General features: G+C 51.3%; 1 protein-coding gene across 7 annotated transcripts in view; it reads right to left on the bottom strand.

Moving 5' to 3' along the window:
* Positions 1 to 6,000, bottom strand: part of GRIK4 (glutamate ionotropic receptor kainate type subunit 4) — a 428,651-nt gene that overhangs the window by 312,402 nt on the left and 110,249 nt on the right. The window lies entirely within an intron of this gene.

Below are 6,000 nucleotides of genomic sequence, written 5' to 3'. Positions count from 1 at the left end.
GGCCCCCCCCTCCACGGCCCCGGGCGGGGCGCCCCCCCCCCCCCCCCCCCCTCCCCCCACCCCCCGGGTGCGGAGCCCCCCCCCCCCCCCCCCCCCCCCCCCCCGTGGCCACAAACAGGCCTTGTGCAAGGCCGGCATGAGTGGTTATTTAACCCTGTGCTTAGTTATGTCCTCTCTCCACAACCAGACCGTGAGCTCCTGGGGAGCAGAGGAACATCTCTTCTACCCACGTATCTTCCCGACACACTTTGCTGTGGTGCTTACACTTGAGTAGAGGCTCAGGAAGTGTCTGTGGATCCCCAACCCACGCCGGTTCATATACACAGCACAGCGTGTCACCGGCTGATGGCGTTCAGGCAGTGAGCCGGACCCCCCAGCCCAGCTGTGCTAAACGGCCTCCCCTCTCCCGATTTGTCAGCAGTCCCTCTCCCCGTCTCTCTCTCTCGTCCTCATAGGGCTGTTACACTATTAATCGTGATTTTCCGGGGTGGGTCCGAGAGGCAGCTGACAGTCGCCTGATGGCGTTTGGTGGTGGGGGGATGACAGAGGAAATCAGAGGGGCAGCCAGATTAATTACAGGTTTTCTCTCGTCTGTGGGCAACAAGATTTTGATTACTCCTCATGACGCTCCAGGTTCCCCAAGACAAATGGATGTGGGCTTCTCTGCTGTTCCAACCCCCCACCCCACCCCCACCGCCGGCTGGAAGATACTCCCAGCAACAGCCAGCAGCTTGGACGGAGTATGCAGGGTGCCAGCATGGCAGGGTGGCCAGGGGAGCGGGGCCACCCCAGACCCTGTGGTCTCCTTGAGGGAGAATCAACCTCCGGGGCCTGACACAGCTGGGCAGCACGTGTATGTTTTTCCATCTCCCCGGCAAATAGTGTGATGCCGGGACCCAGGCCTGTCCTGGGAGGCAGGGACCCAGGTGTTCACAGGCTCTGGGAGATAACCTCTCTGAGCCTCAGTTTCTTGTTCTGTAAAATGAGGGGATTGGCCTAGATGATCTCTAAGTTCTTCTAAGTGGTGTAATTCTGCAGCTCTAGGAATTCTACTTCATGCTAACATTTACCGAATATATACTTAATATGTGCAAAGTACTATTTCAGCCTCGGTGCTCCTCAGAAGAGCCCTGTCAGGCAGATCCTCTCACTTTCTCCACCTGTAGATGTGGAAACCGAAGATGCTAAGGTTGAGTGAGACCCGCTAAGGTCGGCTGGCTGGCCAACGAGAATAACAGGCCACCCGCTCCAAGACCAGTTCTTACTCACTATTCTCTACACGTGCCTTCTCTCTGTATCCCAGAACTTGGCACACAGTTGGTACTTGAGGAAATGTTGGAATGTGATTATAATGATTATCATGATGTTGAAGAAGAGGAGTCAAATCCAAGTCGATCCAGGGCCCATCTGTACAATTTTCACATCAGGGGAAGCAAGCAACAGAGAAAGGAGTCTGAGAGTGTCCCCTGGCCAAATGATCAGCCCGGGAGTCCCCAATTTTTAGGATTTACCATCAGGAGATGCGCCCAGGAGTTTGTGATGAGTTACAATGTGGCAGGTTAGCCAAAGGCAGTTTGCACCGGCTTGGGAGTTGGACCTGGTCTGTCTGACTCATCAGGATACTGAAGAGCGGTGCTGGCCCCACCCAGGCCTGATATTGGGGAACGGTATTCAGGGAGCACAGCAATCACAGGAATCTGCTAGCACTCGGGACATGTGACGAGGGATAGCTGTCCCCCCTTCTCAGACACTAGTGAGCAGGACATGAGGAATAAACTGTCTCTTTTCCCCTTCAAGCCACCCCCCTTATAGATTTCAGACTGAAGCCCTCAATCCACTTCTAAACAACTGCCCCTCACCAGAGGCCAGAGCAGACGTCCCTGGCTTCCAATCCCAGAGGCCACTCTGTGTCCTTAAGCTGGTCACCTAAGCTCTGAGAGCTCCATTTCCACAAACGTGAACCATGGACTATGGCACCTCCCTTGAAAAGTTGTTGCAATAGATTTTAGCTGTAATGCAATCAGTCAGTGTGAACTTCTTTCTTTCCTCTCTCCATCCTCCCATTCAGGGCTCCCTCTAGCCCTATACACACGCACCTGGAACCACATCCACATCCTCTCCCGACAAGACAGCCTCCCATGCCTCTCGCCAATAATACTGCACAGCCCTCTCATCCCCAAAACGCTGCTCCAAGTCAACCCCATCCCAGAAGCTTTCTCTGAAGAAGTTAGTTTTCCTTCCTCATTCAGACTCAGCCTCGTGGAGGAACAAAACCAGGGATTGGAGGTGGAAAGCTGACTTTGAACCTATCTCTTAACCTCTCTTCTATAAAATGGGGAAATTGTACTTCTACCATCTCCCTTACAGGGTTGCTAAGAGAACCAAATGAGAAAATGAGTGGAGCATTACTTCGCAGATGAGTAAAGTGCTTTCTAAGCAAAATGGTGTATGTTGTTCCTTTCCTCTAGACTGGCCAAAGCATATAAATATACTTAACAGCACTATGGGATTTATGCTTTATTCATTCCACAAATAATTCTACTGAGCGCCTACGACCAGGGACTGTTCAGGCCCTGGAGCTTATAGTCAGGGGAGGGAGATCAATCCCATATCCAGGAAACCGGATGCCATACTTACAGAAAATGAAGGGAAAAGTACAGGATACTATGGAGTGTGTGGCAGGGGGACATCATGTGGCGGGAAGGGAAGGCTTCCCTGAAGACAAAAGGTTTGACCTGAGTTAGCCAGATCTCTCAAAGGGGACAGGGTGGGCAGGGAGAAGATCCCAGATGGAGGAATGACACGGAGGGGATCCAGAGGCCTCTGGTGGGAGCCAGCACAGTGTGTTTTAGAAATGGCAGGGAGTCCAAGAGGATGGAAAGCAGAAACATCTTCTCCATCTGTTGTATTTACATCCAGTCTCCCTCATTAGGCGCCCCCAGGTCCTGGATGCAGTTCTGCATCTAAAGCCGACTGTCTCTATGAACCTCGCACTGGACCCAGCCATCTTCCCAGACAAGGTGAGGAAGGCACAGCATCCGGATCTCCTTTCCAGTGCAAAGGAGGTGGTTAGAGGTGAGAAGATGGGGACTTAATCACCAGCCTCAGTGAGCCGGGGGAGGTGGGAAGAGGATCCCAGGGTCAGATGTGAAGGGCAAGACTGGCTCGGGATGGTGAAAAATGTCCCTGGCATTTATCTGAGGCCACCAGGCTGGGCCCTGGGGGAGATGAGCTCCTAGCAGAGACCACGTGAGCTGAGGCTTTGAAATAAAATTGCCTGGTGCTGGAGCTGTTGGTAACACATTTAGAGTAGAGAGACCTTGCAGGAGTGTCCACAGAGGAATAGAGAGTGAGCAGGGGACGAGGCAGATGCAGAGAGAAACTGCTTTTTAAGGACAGCGTTTTAATTACTTCCAGATAAACACAGGTCTTCCCCCCTTGCTCAGGATCTGTCTGGGCGTTTGGGAGGAGAGGGGGCGTCCTGGAGAGGCTTGGCCATGCCCCAGAGTGAGGCTGTATGCACTGCAGCCTTCCTTAAGGAGATCTGCAAAGAGCCGGTTGGGCTGGGTGAGCACTGTGTGATGCGGGAGGACAGGTACATCAGAATTTAACGATCAGAAGCCAGAGATGGGTTACTATAGACTCATGGATGATGGTATGCAGACAATCTTCAGCTTCACTGAGGTCAAAGCCAGAGGAAAGTGCTCCGATGTTAGTGATAAAGAAGCAGGTCACAGACACGGAGCCACCCCTTGGCCCGGCTCCATCATGCCCAAGTGGAGACCTCCCTGCCTCTTCCTGCCCACAGTCACTTCACGTACATATTAGTTTTTTGGTGTCTCTGATACCACGGTCAGAAAGCAAGGCCCCATCCTCTTTTTTTAAGTCCTAGCCAGAGTAGGGGCCAATGCAGCCCTCCCTAGGTGCATGCATTCCTTGGGGAAGCCCAGGATGGGCCCCCTGGGCACTGGGTAGAGGAGGAGTGGGGGGTGAGGAGGAGAAGAAAACCAGATATGGTAAAATAAAGGTGCATAACAAAGCAAGTGGTGTCCCCTTCAAGATGCAAAGCAATTGAACTTATTCTACAGGGGTCATCCAAGCTAAGCACAGACTCTGCGACTTGCCGAAGAGCCTGTGAAGGGTCCATCCGCCCCTCCCTGCCATCCAGCTCTGTTAGCACTGACAGCCATCTACTTGGGAAGGCCTGGCACCAGGCTCCGTGAGGGACAGAGAACAGTCACTGGCTGCTGACTAGCTGCCCCCTGGAGAGGGTTCTAGAATGGCAGTCAGGGTAGGAAGGAGACTTGCTTTTCATTCTAAAGCATTCTCTGTGTGCATTTTAAGAGATTGGATTGCTTTTTCAATTAAGAAATCTACTTCATAATTTAAAAAACAATAAAGAATCTCAACTTTCTCAATGACTGGCTCTAAGACGTGGGCATGTTACTTAAGCCCCTGAGCCTGGGTCCCCCTGCTCTGTATAGTGAGGCTAATAACACCTCAGGTTCAAGTGCTCAGTGACTGACTGCTGGGCCTGCCCAGGCCCCTCGCAGCATTTCTGGGCCACTCGTCAGCACCCTGAAGGGAACGGTCCCTGCACTGCCTAAACATTAGGGTTTGCCCAATGACTGGAAAAGAAACGTTCTAGGCTGCCAAGCATTGGGCAGGAGCACAGACTACATGGGTCTCCAAGGAAAGCGGAGCCCCAGGCAGCCCCAAAGCCAGCCTCGGCAGGACATGGGACATCAAACATTCGGCAGAACCTGGACGAGGCCCAAAGGGGAGGGAATCTGTGGAAGAGTCTGGACTTGGGAGTCAGGAGGCCTGCTTTCAAACCTGGTTTGGCCACTGTTCCCTGCAGGATAATGGTGTAGTCGGGTCCTGCAGCCTCTCCACCCCTTAGGTGTCCATAAAACGGGCACAGGGTTGTTCAAAAATCAAAGGGGACATTATGTGTCCAAAAATGTTTTCATAACATGTAATCAGAAAGTCAGGAAAATTTTCTTCTAAATCGATCTCTGGGGTTTGTTCCTGCTTACCTCCTCCACCCCCATCCCCAACATTTTTTTCCCTGTCTTTTGTCCTAGAATATGTCTGATTCCCCATCTCTCAGACTGATTGAACAGATGAATGATTTATCATTGTTTTCTATAAAACACCTAAGACAATGTTTTCCACCTAGCTGGAGCTCAATAAATCTATGATTAATTAATAAAAGTGAATCTATAGAGGATGTTTTAATCCTACTCATCATTCCCCTACTCAGTGACTCATCTTAATATCAACACTAGGAAAAAAAATAATTAGGATGGCAGGTTGGGAGATCTCTCCCCTGCCCCCCATCTTCATTCACAAAACTCCACGTAATTCCTCCCAGAGGAGGAAGGCAGAGGTTAACAGCACAACTTTGTGTCTGCTTCAGACCATTCCCTGAGTCGGGGCTCTGCTTCTTACTCTCAGTGACTCTGGGCAAGTGAGTCATCTCCCCAAACCTCAGTTTCCCCACCCACAAAAATGGAGAAAATGTTAGATCTTCCTAAGGTTGCTTTCAAAGATTCCCTGTGATCTTAGCACTGTGGCCGCAAAGAGAAAGCTTGCCATGCTTGCCCTGATACTGAGCTTACTGAGAGTCATTACTGTGTTATTGTGACTATTGCCATTATTGTCCAAAGCCAAATCACCGAGATTTGGGGAGGACTGGCATTTGGGTACAGATTTCCCATTAGTGTGGATGATGGTGTGTGCTCTGTGACTGCCAATAGATCAAGCTTCTCATTGCTTTCAACTGGAGAAAACACATTATGTGGAGTTCTGAAATGCCTCGACCCCCAAGCCAATCTAACAACCTGCTATCAAGTGGCATCTGGGGCTGGGGGCACTGAGTGGATCAGTCGCCCTTATGGTGCTAACCCAGCGTTAATGGTGCAAGTGAATTACAAACAAGGCCCACCTGCTGTGCTCAGCAACAAAACCCGGCAGGAGGGTAATTGCCCGGAACTT

Source organism: Phoca vitulina, unplaced genomic scaffold (genome assembly GCF_004348235.1).
Source record: "Phoca vitulina isolate PV1807 unplaced genomic scaffold, GSC_HSeal_1.0 scaffold38, whole genome shotgun sequence".
Taxonomy (NCBI): Eukaryota; Metazoa; Chordata; class Mammalia; order Carnivora; family Phocidae; genus Phoca; species Phoca vitulina.
This window is presented reverse-complemented; position numbering and strand designations above follow the sequence as displayed.